The sequence below is a fragment of the Prionailurus bengalensis genome, chromosome C2 (genome assembly GCF_016509475.1).
Source record: "Prionailurus bengalensis isolate Pbe53 chromosome C2, Fcat_Pben_1.1_paternal_pri, whole genome shotgun sequence".
NCBI lineage: Eukaryota > Metazoa > Chordata > Mammalia > Carnivora > Felidae > Prionailurus > Prionailurus bengalensis.
Genome location: NC_057350.1, coordinates 115,257,580 through 115,273,594, shown reverse-complemented (window position 1 = coordinate 115,273,594; position 16,015 = coordinate 115,257,580). Strand labels below are relative to the sequence as shown.

General features: G+C 39.4%; 1 protein-coding gene across 3 annotated transcripts in view; it reads left to right on the top strand.

Moving 5' to 3' along the window:
• The first annotated feature begins 9,435 nt into the window (after positions 1-9,435).
• RNF13 (ring finger protein 13) overlaps positions 9,436-16,015 on the top strand; it is a 165,891-nt gene continuing 159,311 nt past the window's right edge. For 2 of the 3 annotated variants that reach the window (XM_043595143.1, XM_043595140.1), the window contains exon 1: positions 9,436-10,207. The gene's annotated coding sequence lies outside the window, so the exon portion shown is untranslated. The remainder of the gene's footprint in view (positions 10,208-16,015) is intronic. The other variant, XM_043595141.1, reaches the window with a different exon arrangement.

The following is a 16,015-nucleotide window of genomic DNA, read 5'->3' as shown; positions in this document are numbered from 1 at the left end:
CTTGGGCCCCACCACAGACCTACTGAATCAGAATCTGCAGTTCCACAAACTCCCAGGTGTTCTTATGTATAATAATACATAAGCACTGGCGTTGAGAAGCACTGGCTTACGTGACATCATAGTGGAGGAATACTAGGAAGATTTCTCCTGCCAAGTTTTTCCTCTCATTCATTATAGTATCTAAAATTTCAGTTTCACTTAAGGTATGCTAGTTTTGGAAGCTAACATAAAATATATACCTTTAAGAAAGCTAATACTCTTGTATCATTTATTTAAACATTTTCTCAACGACAGCTGGAAACAGCTTTGGAGATCAAAGACAGGTAAATTTCAGGTGTTGGAGAGTGAAGGACAGGCTCAGATAAGGAGTACTTTATGCAGAGATAGAATATGATAAAGTCAAGGAACAAGAGACTGCATTACTTGCCCAAGATCCCCCAGGAGAGTTATCTGCGTCCAACCTAGAGTCCTCTTTCTCATGTTATGCTGGCTACTTCTGGTTCATCATTTCAGTTCAGAACTCAGGCTCTGATATGGATGGACTTCATTCGAATCCCAGTTCCAGAGCCTGAGAGGTCTATTCCATTTCTCACTAGCTGCCTGAGTTTGGATGAGTTATTTAATTTCTTTGAACCACAGTTTCCTGATCTGTAAAAATAAACACATTAGTAGAATCTACGGTTGTCATGAGGATTAATCAAATAATGTATAAAAAACTTAGTACAGTGTTGCTGCTACCATTGTTATTATTATTATTTAGGGGTGCAGGGGAACAAGGAAAAGTCTGGGAATATTTTGAGAGCACGAATCACCTGGGAATCAAGAGCTAGACATGGGAAATAGCAATATTGAAAGGAATGATTTGAAAGTCTTGAGACTAAAGTTGCCTAATTAGACATTTTACTTGGTCCTGAACATGAAGAGACCAATGAATAATCAAAAAAATCATTACAAAGTAACAGAGAAGGAAGACTAAGTAAAAGAAGGAAAGGCTAAAAATGGCAATCAATTCTAGCAATTCTCATATGATATATATCTTTTTTACATTACAGTAAAACCTTGGTTTGCGAACATAATTCGTTCTGGAAACATGCTTTAATCCAAAGCACTTGTATATCAAAGCGAATTTCCCCATAAGAAATAATGGAAACTCAGATGATTCATTCCACAACCTAAAAATATTCATATAAAAATGATTATAATGCTATAATACAAAAAAATGAAGAACGTACAAAATATAAAGAAAAATAAACAAATTAACCTACACTTACCTTTGAAAAGTGTCTGGAGTGAGGGAGGCAAGAGAGAGGAGGGTTACTGTGTAAGACGACTTTCTTTTTATTTATTAAAATTTTTTTAACATTTATTTATTTTTGAGAGATAGAGCATGAGCAGGAGAGGGGCAGAGAGAGAGGGAGACACAGAATCTGGTAGGCTCCAGGCTCTGAGCTCTCAGCACAGAGCCTGACACAGGGCTCGAACCCATGAACTATGAGGTCAAACCTGAGCCAAAGTCAGAAGCTTAACCGACTGAGCTACCAGGCACTCTAGGATGACTTTCACTATCACTAATGGAATCACTGCTCTCTATTAGCTCAATGGAATCTTTTTCTGCATGGGGGCCATCGTATACGCAGTATTAATAAACTCTTATCATATATTGTATTTAATGTAACTGGCAATAAGGCAGCAGAGGAAATGGTCTATCCTCAGGCAGCCTGACCTAGAATGAAGCAAAGCTTACTAAGCTTACTCTTGTATGGAAAAGCAAAGAACTGTCCGTATGTGCTTTGAAGTGACAAAAAATACACTAGTGCCAGTTGTGGGCACCTTCCAATGTTCTGAAAAATCACTGATATCTGCCAAACACTGTGGCCTGAGACTGAGCATCTGAATATGGGCGATGACCACCCACAATCCCACAATGAGAGAGAGAGAAGAACCATTGGCTCATTTGTGACCCGGTGACGTTCAGCATCACGTACTACGTGTATTGAAAGACATTGCTTCTGGGGCGCCTGGGTGGCGCAGTCGGTTAAGCGTCCGACTTCAGCCAGGTCATGATCTCGCGGTCCGTGAGTTCGAGCCCCGTGTCAGGCTCTGGGCTGATGGCTCGGAGCCTGGAGCCTGTTTCTGATTCTGTGTCTCCCTCTCTCTCTGACCCTCCCCCATTCATGCTGTGTCTCTCTCTGTCCCAAAAATAAATAAACGTTGAAAAAAAAATTAAAAAAAAAAAAGAAAGACATCGCTTGTTTATCTAAAGTTAAAATTTATTAGAAATGTTTGTTTGTCTTGCAGAACACTCACAGAACAAGTTACTCGCAATCCAAGATTTTACTGTGTCTGGTTATTATGACTATCTAACATACCTAGTGCTTTAATTGGATCATTTGAACACATGGCAAGAGTAAGTAAGCAGTTCTCCCACTCTTTAGTTTGGGAAATGAACATGCTAGGAGCAGATGCATTTCATGAAATTGCCAAGATTGATAAGATTTAACTACAATCAGGATAGAATCCAGGAGAATTTCCAGACTATGGGGCTAGTCACCAGATGCAAAGTCTCTTTCAAGGAAGTAAAATTGTGGACTTAATAGCCAGCATAAATTCATGCTTGATACAGGAAATAATCAATGAACAGAAAAGAAAACTATTATGAGGAAAATAAGCAGTACTGGGAGAAATAGCAGTTCTAAAACACAGTTTATTGTCAACATAACTGAAACAGAACAAACAGTAGGCTAATTACGTATCATTTGTTTGTTGGAATGTTTTATATCAATACAGAACTTTTAAGTTAAATTCTAACTTTAACCACTGCCCTTTTTAGTAAAATCAAACACATCGTCCTTGTCCCTTCCCTTCTGCTAGCACATGCTGTTGTCTTGTCCCCTGTAGTGGCTAAATTGTGAAGAACACTTACATTTGCATCAAAGCCCTGCATATTGGGACAGTGCCATCTCAGATCTCCTGTATCCTCATCTTTTCTGCTCAGTGCTTCCCATTCTGTGGACTTTCCTTCTCTTCCTGAAAAATGTATTTGATTTTGCAATCTGCAAGAAAGTATTGAGGGAGAGGACTTATCAAATGTGAGGTATCATTGGCTGACAGTTAAATCTTTTTGATTCCAAAGAAAATAATTAATTTAGGAATTTAAGATACCATTGTAAGGTTTCCATGTGGGAAAGATTGGGGGCCGAAACCAAGCATTACTCAAAACATGATATGTAGGTGACCAACTGCTCGACTTATGCTACAGGTTAGCTCTAAATGTGTTTTATTTAGTTTAGTAGTTTTATTAAAATGCTGCAGAGGAGGCTGCTCACTATAAATGATCTCAAACATTCTCATGTATTTAATGCTACTTTTACAACTGTGTTTTCTAAATTTATACCTCCTGTGGTACCACTCTTACTTTTATTCAGATGCCTACTGGACATCTCCACTTGGATATCATAATCTTAACATGTACAAAAGCGAGCTTGTGCTTTTTGCTCCCCAAATTTTGTTTTCCTTCATCAACCCAGGTTTCTCTAGGTCATAAATGGTACCGCCATCCACCCAGTTGCTCAAACTAAAAACCTTCATCTGTCACATCCATCAGTGAATCTTCATAATTTGAACTCCAAAATATATCTTCATTCCGACCATTTCTTTTTGTCTCTTCTGCTATCACTTTGATTCTGGCCATTATTTTCTTCTTGGATTATTGCAACAATCTCCTAACTGGTTTCCTTGTTTTCACTCATGTCTTTCTTCAATCTGTTTCTTATGTAATTGCAGGGGTGGTTCTCTGCTTGAAATTCCTAGTTAACTTTAGGATGGAATTGGAACTTTTACTATGGTCTACAAACCTTTGTATCAGTGACTTTCAAATTTAAGAATCACTTGGAGAATTCTTGGCCTGATTCTCAGTCTGGGCCTGAGAATATGAATTTCCAACAAACTCCCAGATAGGTCTGGTTCGGCCAGTCAAGGGCCATACCTTGAATAGTAATGCCCAACTGCAACCTAGTCTACCACTCTTCCCCTCCCTCACTACATCCCAGCCCCACTGGCTTCCTTAGCCACAAATGTGCTCCACTTGTTCTAGCCTCAGGACCTTTGAACATGCTGTTCAATTCTTTCTGAGTGCTCTTACTCTGCCTTTATTCTATTTTCTTTTGATAATATCACCGCAATTACTTACTTTTCTCTTTTGGTGTATGATCTGATGGGACAGTTAATTAAGGCACCCTGATCAGGGATGAATCTGTGTCACAAGGTAAGCCAGTGGAAAGCTCCTTTCCTGGGATTTGAACTGAAAGCAGAGTGATAAAAAATGGCTGGAGTAGTACTGCCAGGATGAGAATGTTAATTCTACGGGACAATTAGAGCTATTGGTTATCGATCTTTACGAGAGCGTACTTCAGGCATCCTTTTAATCCTGTGAGTATCCCCATAGCCTTTAAATAAATTGCCTTTTTAAACTTAAATTGACCAGAGTTGGCTCCTGTGGTTTTCAATGTAGGAATCCTCATTCTTTAAATCTCATCTCATGTTGTCTTTTCAGAGAGGTTTCTTTGACAGTCTTGTACAGTATGGGTCCCTCCTTTAATTCTCAAATGTTTTTTCTGCATATATTAAGGTAATCTTATAGCTTTTTACTTTTAATATATTAATGTGGTGAATCTTGTTAATAAATTTTATAATGTTATCTTCAGGAATAAATACTATTTTGTCATCGTTTTTTGTTTGTTTTAAAGCTTTGCTAGTTTTAGTTTATCACTGTTTTATTTGGGATTTTTTCGTATGAATTCAAAGTGAGATTGGCCTATTATTTTTCTTGTACTGTCTTTGTTCCGTTTTGATATCAAGGTTATATTATCCTCATGGAATTAATTGAATAGCTTTCCCTTTTGATTCCATGAAACTGCGTGAAAATTTTATTACCTATTTTTTGAAGGTATGGTAAACTCATCTTTAAAACTTTCTGGAGTTGATTTTTATGGGAGAGGGCTGTAGATTTTTTTAACAGTTTCAATTTTCTTAGTCTTCTTTGGTTTTCTACATCTCATGTGTTTCAGAAGTTAAAGCTTTTTTCTAGAAATTGTCCATTATTTTTTCATATTTATTATTCTAAAGTTCTTTATAGTATTCTCTTAAAGTTTGAAAAATTACCAACTCTGTCTATAGTTGGAACCTAATATTATATTCTAGTCATAAAACATGGGTTATAGGCCACTGATTCTTTGATATTTGTTGATATTTGCATTACAATAAGTATGCTGCTATTTGGGAAAAGATCCCATGTGTGCTTGAAAAGAATATTTATAGGGCTCTCTGTATGTTTCACATGTTGTCTAAATATTCATCATTTACTTAAAATGCTGTATAAAATTCTATTCTGATTATGGATTTGCCAACCTGTCCTTCTAAGTTTGTCAATTCTTGCTTTGAACATTTTGAGATGTTTCTAGATGCATATTGGTTCATAATGGTAATAACTTCTTTGCAAATTTTTCTTTTTGTCCTTATTATTAAATAGTTCTATTTATCCTGATAATAATGCATTTGACTTTAGGCCTGTTTTTTCGCCTCTTGACAGTAATACAGCTATATTAACTTTCTTTTGCTTGTTAATGGCTTTGCATATCTTCCCCTTCCTTTTATTATCAACCCTTTGGTGTCCTTTAAGTTTTAGTTACTATATCTTGTTAAAAAAGAATATAGCTGACAATCTGTCTTTTAACTGAGAAGTTTGCCCCATTTACCTCTTTAAAAATTTTTTTCTTGAAGTTTATTATTTATGTTGAGAGACAGAGAGAGCGATAGAGGGAAGGGCAAAGAGAGAGGGAAAGAGAGAGAATTCCCAAGCAGGTTCCACACCATCAGAGCGGAGCCCGATAAGGGGCTTGAACCCACGGATCTCGAGACTGTGACCTGAGCAGAAAACAAGAGTCAGACACTTAGCCAACTGAGTCACCCAGGTGCTGCCTCCCCTGCCTCCCCATTTACCTCTTTTAGAGGGTGATTAATGTATTTCTTGTGCCTTGTGTTGTATTGTCCATTTATAATACCTACAATATGCGCCTTTCCCACCTCATCTTTCCTGCCAGTGGAGTAATTACGTATGCTTTATTCCCTTTTGACACCTACTGGTTTGAAAATTATACTCAATTTCTTGGCTTTCCATATGTTCTTGTATCTTGCCATTTTCTTTTCGGTTCAGTTTTTGACTTCTTGAAGACATCCTTTAGAAGTTCTATCAATAAAAGTCTCTTAGAAGTAAATGCTGTTTTTCCTCTGAAAATGCCTTTACTTTGCCCTCACATTTAAATGATGCAATCAGCATACAATTCTAGGTTGACGATTGTAATTATTTTATTTAAGTATTTGAAGATATTATTTCATTGACTTCAGGGTTTTTGTTGTTGTTGTTGTTGCTATTGAGAAAGTCAGCTGCCCTCCTTTGTTGTTGTTGTTGTTTTGTTGTTATTTCAGAACTGCTGTTTTTCTTTTATCTTCTTTAAATTTCACTACAACGTACCTGCATGTGAATTTATTTTGTTTCTTGTGTGTGTGTGTGTGTGTGTGTGTGTGTGTGTGTGTGTATGTGTTTCTTTAGGGTATAGTCCCTGGGTTGGAATTGCTGTGTCTTAGAAAATGTTCTTTTTCAGCCTTTCCAGATAATGCCAAATTGTTTCCCAAAATGACTGTCTCAAAGCACACTCCTGAGTTCTTCCATCTTTATTAACTTTATGTCACACAAATTTTTGCTTGCTTATTTTGTAATAACTTTGTTAGCAAATAGAGGAAGACTGCTTCTCAGTGTCCCAAATAAGAAAGGAAAAGTTGAAATTGTATGTCATTCATCTTAGGTAAAGAGAGAGAGAGAGAGAGAGAGAGAGAGAGAGAGAGAGAGGGAGGGAGAGGGGCAGGCAACTCACCCCAAGGGAAACAGCCACCAGATCATTTATAAGGCATTTAACTTGATGTTTATTTATTTTTGAGAGAGACAAAGCATGAGTGGGAGAAGGGCAGAGAGAGAGAGAGAGGGAGACACAGAATCCGAAGCAGGCTCCAGGCTCTGAGCTGTCAGCACAGAGCCCAACGCGAGGCTCGAACTCACGAACCGTGAGATCATGACCTGAGCTGAAGTCGGACACCCAACCTACTGAGCCACCCAGACACACCAATAAGGCATTTAACTTGAAACAGACTTTTTTTTTTTTTTGGTCTGACCTTTTTCAATTCCCTTGAAAATAAATAAAATAAGCATTGTTGAAAAACCTTTCTGACTGATACTTGTCTTTTCGTGTTCTGAACTTTTCACTATATATCTTACAAGATGAACTTATTCATTAGTTTGGAATCTAGTAAAGATTTGGGAATCTTAAAAAAAAAAAGAATTGGGAGTCTTTTCTAAATGTTGGCCCAAAACTCCCTAGAACAGTTTTAGTTATGTTTTGTACTTTTTCAAATGTGCCTACTCCTACATATATGAACTCCTATGGATTTTTTATGGATTCCATTCCTTATCACAGTAATAATTTTATTTTCTTTTCAAAATGAAAATAGGTTTTATTCTGATTGTAAAATTACCATTTGTTTTCTGACTCTAAATATAATAAGGTTGAGAATCATCTTAACGTTTCTAGTTGATATCAGCGCTTAAAGACACTGCCTGCATTCTTTGCACTAGAGAGAACTACTTCTAAGCCATTTTAGACAATTAGGCATTTGGGTATCTTGTCTTTTTAGTTGTTGTTGCAGTCTTATAATATTTGGAGGTAGGAAATACTACAATTTCACATGCTATCTGTTTCTACTTTTAGGAGGATGTAAAAAAACCCAAACAAACTGTGAGATAAGAAGTCCTAAAAGCTAATTTTCCTTTGTTTTTTAATATACAGAGATAATTAGTAACTATTAGTATCATGTGTCCTATTAACACTTCATGTTCTTGAAAACTATGTAACTAAGATATCTATCCATCTTGCCGTCTAACCTACTTTTAAACAAATTGGTACGTTTTCCCAATCTATTTTCTTCCAATTTATCTTCAGTCAGCACAATGGGGAGAATAATTGCTTCTGCAGACAATAACTGCATAATTCTGCATAAATGCAGTACAGCTCGCACATTACCTTGTTCATAACTAGAAGAACTATACCTGTTGTGATCTGAAGAGGAGAATAAAGTCAGATTAAAATGATCTATACTAAAGGTGCTTTTATTTAAGAAATAAAGCTATTTTTTTTAACATGTAAAATGTGGACAATATTATTTTTTGCTTTTTTTTGATGTCGTTCAAGAAATCTGATTTAACATAAAACCAATTTGAGATAATTTAATAAAATGCTTATAGATATTGTGGCTATGTTTGCATTTATTACACTAGCCTTTATGTAATATTTCCAATTCTGATTTTCTGTTTGTTCCCCCCCCTTTCCTTCCCAATTCCGATTTTTATTTATGACTTTCTTTAAAATAAAATATATATTTTTTAATGTTTATTCATTCCTGAGGGACAGAGCACAGGAAGGGGAGGGGCAGAGAGAGAGATACAGAATCAGAAGCAGGCTCCAGGCTCTGTGCTGACAGCAGGTGGTCTGAACCCACAAACCAGTGAGATCATGACCTGAGCCAAAGTCAGACATTCAACCAACTGAGCCACCCACGTGCCCCTTTATTTATGACTTTCTTAGAGGTAGATCTGTGTATTAAGTATTGAATGTCTTCATAACTAATGAAAATCAAAGAATGTATAGAATATGTACCCATAATACATAAGAGAGCAAAGTACCTTTGATGGCCGTTGTTGAATTCTATTTTTAAAATTTTTTGTGTTTAAATTTTGAGTACATAATATTCACAAGGTTCAAAATTCAAAAGGCATACACAGTAGGGAAAGTTTTCCTCCCATTCTTTTGTCCCAGCCACGCAGGTATCCCGAGGGCAATCAAGGTTACAAGTTACATCAGTGGTGTTCTACAGGTGGTTCTTTTGGTGATAACCCCCTTTAGTCCCTCCTTTGTTGAAAAGATGAGGTTAAAGAATGAGAAGCCTGTAATGGATTTTTAAAGGGACATTATTTTGAAGCAGAAGCAGGACCAAAATTTAGGTTTCCTGGCATTCTTTGCCGTAAGCACAGTGCCTCTTTAAAGTAGCTAGTTGGTAACTGGTTAATCAGTGAGGATGTTCCAATCCAGGTAATTTAAATTTCAAAGTAGCTTGGTTTAAGATTGGAATACTCGGGTCCGAAGGTTAATCAGAAGGGCGGTAGGAAGAGTTTTTTTGTTTTGTTTTGTTTTTGGCTCGCCAAAAGGAGGCTCGGGTTTTAAAAGGCTGACCTAGGGCTTAATCACACGGTTTGACTTTTGCTGAGTCCCGGGGATGGCGCGTGTCAGGCCCGGAGTGCTGACGTCAGCACGGCTCCGAGCCAGGCGTCCGGGTACTCGCTTTCAGCCTTCAGTCTGCTCGCATCTCTAACAACGCGACCCGGACTCTTATCTAAGGCGTTGGTGGGACTTGATCCCATCCATCGGATCTCAGCCTGGACTCCATGCAGTGGGGATGAGGTTTCGTCCTCGCCCCTTCAGCCAGTCGGGTGAGTGTGGTGCAGGGAAGAGACTTAACAGTGCCAGAGCCAGCCCCGCCCAGGGGCAGCCCGCCAGCTGGGTCTCGGGCTGCTTCGTCCCAAAGCCAGAGCGGACCAAGCCGGCTGGCCCTGGCCGCTCCGTATGGTCCCCTGCTGACCCCACAGCCTCCACGCCTGGGGACGAACAGTGGGTGGTAGGCTTTCACAGCCAATCCCCTCCGCCAGCCTGCCCCTTCCCCTGCCAAAAAGCGGATCCTTCAGCTGCGCTGCAGAAGCACCCCCCCACCCCCCTTCCTTTCCCGGGAAGACCGATCACGCGGCCAAGACGCCACTCCACGAACTGGGCTTTTCTCCCTGCCAGCTGGAGCAAGCAGCGAGACGCTGTGTGAGAGTGGGAAGGGCCTTAGCAAACAGCTCTGTGGCCCAATGGTTTTTCTTCGTCTTCGCGTGCCGGCCAATGAGGCCCGCGAGGCGGGACTTCCGTCTAGCCTTGGTGTTGTCGTCCCCACTTCGATTCCGGCTGTGGGGGTCGGTGCGGATATTCAGTCATGAAGTCAGGGTAGGGACTTCTCCCGCAGCGACGCGGTGGGCGAGCCTATTTGTATTGCGGGGCCAGGCTTCCAGGTAAGAGCCTCTCTGGCCTCTCGTCGGCCGGGCAGGGGATTGATTCCTTTGGGGCCTGGCGGGGGGAACACACCCCCTCACCGGCCCTCCGTGGCGGCCCGGCTGCTGAGGTCTTTGCTGCTCCTCCCCAGGCTGGGTGCGGAGGAAATAGGCTTTTTGCAAAAGGTAAAACAAAAACAAAAACAAAAACCCTCTGCCCTCTGACGGCAGATTCCCGCTCTCCCCCACCCCCACCCTTTGAATTTGTGTATAAAGTTGTTGCATTATCTGTTTGGCTTCTCACATTCCCATCCTGCGGTGGCAGGAGCCTGGGAAGATGTTTGGAAGGCTTCTCTTGGTCAGTCACCTGCCGCAAAGTCCCCGGGCGATATCGCTTGACTACAGTTGCGGGGACTATGTAGCCTTTGAAAAAAGGAGGGCAGTCACCTCCCTTCTTTGTAACCTTCCTCCACCCCCGACTGGAAGCTCAGATTGAAGGTGGGAGGCGACTCTACTAGGGACAGATTCCATGTCCCAGTCCTCTTAAAATCCAGCAGCTCTACCAGGGTACTTACGGAGTTGACCTGCACTGATGTAAGAACTCTGTCCCAGTGAGGGAGTGGGCAGACACAAAAGCCAAGCTATCCCAGAAGCATTCAAGCAACTTAAGTGGCAGCCACTGAGTGTTCTCTGCTAGTTTTTGGTGAATTCCTTTATTTTGTCCTAATCTGGCAGGAGTAAATTTCCAAAACTATTGTTTCATCCTCCGTTTCAGCACCGTGGGCAGCTGCTCAGGTTCGTTTCTGTTGCCCCAAACTTGCCCTGAGTGTGAAATGTTCCTCAGTGATGCAGCAGGAACCGTGAAAACTAACGCATTCCTTTCAACAATGATCTGTTGTTCTCTAAGGAGAACATCTGCAGTTTTTGATACAATATAAATAACTAAGATGGGTGTGCCTCCAAAGGGTTGTAGTAGAGAAATAGATCAATTCAAGATTTAAAGGGCTTTCAAGGGTTTTATCTTTTTAAGGACAGCTTTTAATGGGTTGGGAAGATTAGTTCCATTTCAGAGAAACACAACTAGACTTGTTGTAGCAGTTAAAAGGAATTTTAAACGGGAGGTAAAAAGTGTAGTGCAGGGGCGCCTGGGTGACTCAGTCCTTGAGCATCTGACTTCTTCCCAGGTCATGATCTCATGGTTGGTAGGTTCCGTGCCCCACATAGGGCTTTTGCGCTGACATCCCAGAGCCTCCTGCTTCGGATTCTCTGTCTCCCTCTCATTATGCCTCTCCCCTATTCACCGCACCCCCCCCCCCCCCAGTAAACATTAAAAAAAAAATTTTTTTTTTTTTATTGTAGTGCAGTGTTGTAGTTTGGGGCCCATGGAGACTTATTAATGGGTTTTGGAATCAATTTAGCACATTGACATTAACATTAGAAAGAGAAAAAATATCAGAGGACATTCTATGGAGTAAGACTATTCTTTTGAAGCTTTTCTTTCAGTTTTTTAATAAAATATGTGTATATGAAGAGAGCGATGCAAATGTATACCATGTCATTGTGGATTATGGAAAACACTGGATCCCAAATATGGTTGGGTCTAGCTTTCAGCTCTGCTCCTTGCTGATTCTGTGACTTTACCTGTGAGTAAGGGAAGAATTGTAGGAATTTGTTGAAATAAAATGTCTGTTACATAGTTAACCTTCAAAGTTTTTGGGGGTCTGTTTTTGTTTGCTTGTTTCGTCTTTGAAACGATTGGGTAGGAGCTCAGTTATTTCCAAGTCAGGAATGACAAGTGTTTTATTAATATGTGTATTTTTAACTTTGTCTTTATCTGAAGCCAGCCAGCGTGGTATCACCATATGTAATAGTAAATTGTATGGACATAATCTTGGTTTGTGAGGTTTAATATTGAAGGGTTTGGAATAAGTTCTCATCTATCCTTGTTCAAAGTTCTTTCTCTCAAGCATTTTGGAGGGGCTTACACTGTTAATAGCATTCAACACCCTTCCTTGATATTTTTCTGCATTCCAGGGTAACACACTTATCAGAAGCTTTTCAGGCACTCATTTTAGCAAAGTTAAGGTAGGACTAAGGGTATGATAAGTGTATATCTTTGAATTAAAATATTTTATGCCTTACAGTTCTTGCCATAAAGATGTATAAAATGAAATGGCCTGGACAGATATCATGGTATACTTGCTTCATGTTACTATGACCTAGAAATGATTGGTGTGTAAATAAAAAGTGTCATTTTGGACATTTTAAAACCTGGGAGTTAGTAACATATAGCAGAAGACAAGTTTGAGTCTCAATAATGGTTTTGTGCCATTTGACATATTACTACCATGTGGCATTGCATATGGTAGTTTCATGTGGCCTAAAAAAGAGAAGAAAGTTAGGAAGTATTGTTAGTTTCTCCAAAAGAGGAAACAGAACTAATAGACAAATGAATCTCTTTTAATAAAGCATGGCAGTTTAATCATTGTTTAAAAATTCCTGTGTTATGCAAATATTTATTGAGCAATAATAAAATATATTGTTGGGGCACGTGGGTGGCTCAGTCGGTAATAGTCTGACTTCAGCTCAGGTCATGATCTCACTGTTCGTGAGTTCGAGCCTCGCATCGGGCTCTGTGCTGACAGCCCAGAGCCTGGAGCTTGCTTCAGATTCTGTGTCTCCCTCTGTCTTTCCTCCTTCCCCACTCATTCTCTGTCTCTCTCTCAAAAATAAATAAACATTAAAAAAAAATAAAAAAAATATATTGTTAAGCTTGTATACAGCTTTAAAAAAAAAAATTTTTTTTTAACATTTATTTACTATTGAGAGACACAGAGCATGAGCAGGGGAGGGACCAAGAGATGGAGGGACTCAGAATCTGAAACAGGCTCCAGGCTCTGAGCTGTCAGCACAGAGCCTGACGCAGGGCTCAAACTCACAAACTGCGATATCATGACCTGAGCTGAAGTCGGACCCTTAACCGACTGAGCCACCCAGGCGCCCAAGCTTTATACAGTTTTTGCCCAAAAGTTGATTTGGGAACAATAAGAACATATAATTGGTATTGTCAGTTCACATATTATAGCCTATAGATAAAATAACAACACTAATATCAGTTAACATTGATTTTTTTACTATGGGCCAAAAACAATTCTAAGCACTTTACATTATGTCATGTAATTCTGTTACTGATGTGGTAAGTAGTACAATTATTCCCTTTTTATAGATGGGGAAATAAAGACCTTACAAGTATATAACTTGCTGAGTTCATACAGATTGCTAGTGGAGCAACTGGAATTTGAACCGAGGCATCCTGACTATCAAGCTTGTCCATCTTGTGCCATGTTTTATTGAAAAATACAAAATACTATGAGGTTATTTTGGATTCTCGCTTGTTTAGATTGGGTAAGCTCCTTTGGCCCTCCATTTCCTCAATTCCTTCCTCAAAAATATACTCTTAAGCCATTATGTTTTTGTGGGGATTAAGATCATTTGTAAAACACTGAACAGAATGTGTTTAGTGAATGATACGTGCCTCAGCCTTTTTCCTTTTATGTTGAGGATGTGATCATTTGAAAGGTTATTAGCAGTTGGAGGAGGATGGGAGAGGAAAGAGTTCTTCATAAGGATGCTACCCAAGCAAATAAATAGAGGTAGGAAAGCAGAGAACATTTGCTGAGGTTGTATGTTTAAGGTACAGGCTGGTAAAGGTAGATCGATGCAAAGTATGGAGATCTTTAAATGCCAGATAAAGATTTTGTACACTATTCTTAGTTGAGAAGAAGCCCTCTTTATGGATATGAAAATGGAGCAGAAATACAGTGAAGGAGCTTAAGCCTGGAGGTAGGAATACCTGGAGTTTAATTAGAGTAGTTGAGACAAGAAAAGGTGATGGTGGGATTATAATGAAGGGTATAGATTTGAGAAATGTTGACATCAACATTGGAAACTGACCTGAGTATGGGCCTAAGATAGTGATGTTATTAAAAAAAAAAAAAGATATTATGATGAAGAACAAGTCCTGGTAGAAGCAAATGTTGGAGGAGAATTAATTAATTAATCAATTAATTGAGAGAGAGAGCATGCGTGCATTCAGGGGAAGGGTGGAGAGAGAATCCCAAGCAAGCTGCACACTGTCATTGTGAGCCCTACTGATGCAGGGCTTAATCTCATAAACTGTAGATCATGACCTGAGCGGAAATCAAGAGTCAGATGCGTAACTGAGCCACACAGGTGCCCCTAGGAGGAGAACTTATGATAGGGATTTTAATTTTGATACTGAGGAGTTGTTCAAATGTTTGGAAATGTACAGTGGGAGCTGGGAGCTCTGTGTATTCCATAAAAAGAGAAAATGCCAATTTTTCACACTGTGAGGAGATGGTCTAAGGCAGTCATCCTCCTGTGGGTCAGAATTTTATAGGAGTGATGTGACTCCTGAAGGTCCTTAGAAATGCAGATTTCTCACTTGATAGAGATGTACCCACTATTTCTCCCTGTAATATATTTTGTGTCCTGGGAGGAAGGGAGGGAAAGTAGTAGAGAGGGAAAATTTTGGAAACCTAGCGGTGCTCATATTCATTATTTCAGAAGAGAACCAGTAAATTTGGAGGCTTGGGATTCTCACAGTAAGAACTTGGAAAGATGCTATGATTTTTATATAGTACCAGGCATTTATACACACACATGTTGAGCATTGAATTGTTGTAACATCTCCAGATTTGTTATTTTTGCCCTGTCTTTGTTACCCTGAATTATTAATAGCAAAACCTTTACAATCAGAGAGCCTGTGTGCTTATTATGGGGACAGCAAAGAAGAGGGGACCCAGAGAGATTGTATTTATAGCCAGGAATGTGAGAGAAGAGTCTCAAAGGAAAGCAGGAGAAGGCTGCATGATGTGGTAGGAAGAATAGAGATTCTGTGAACGAATCTAACTTTCTGCTAACCATTCTCTGGCTTCAGTTTTTCATTCTGTAAAATGATGAGAATGATAATCCCAATTCTGAGCTGCTACAGGAAAGAAGGAAAACATCTGGAGACCTTTTATACTTGAAAAAGGGCTCAGGTCTAAGTAGTAGAAGGGCTTATAGGTTTCTTGGCAGATGTACTAGGGTTTGATGCAGTTGGGTAGGGCATGATGTTAAACAGTATAGTTTATCCATCTGTGAACTAATTTTAGTTCTGTTTAATATAAGGTCTGAGTAATTGACCAATCAAATAAAAAATTGGAGGTTAGGCACACACATTAGGGTAAGGAAAGGTTTACATGTTTTGTCACATCATTACTGGAAATAGTACTTCCATCCTACTATTTGGATCCTAATACTTATAGCATTCATGCACTCAACAAATATTTAAGTACTTTTGATGGAAGGCCCTGTTCTAGGCACTCAGAGTGTATCAGTGAGCCAAAGAGACAAATCTTTGGCTCTCATGGGCCTTATCTTCTAGAGGGAGAAATAATGTATATTTTACTAATGAAAAGTAATTAGATCTTTTTTTTAATGTTTATTTTTGAAGGAGAGAGACAGAGCATCAGCAGGGGAAGAGCAGAGAGAGAGAGGGAAACACAGAATCCAAAGCAGGCTCCAGCTCTGAGCTGTCAGCACAGAGCCCGACTTGGGGCTCGAACTCACAAACTGTGACATAATGACCTGAGCCGAAGTCAGACGCTTCACCAACTGAGCCACCCAGGCACCCCAATTAGATCTTTCTTATACTATGTATGTATAAGGTCATAATTTTAAAAAGATAATAAGAGTACGATACCAGATTGTAACTAATATTGTAGAGCAGTTTGAAATAAGGGGCTATGTTATTCTTACTCATGT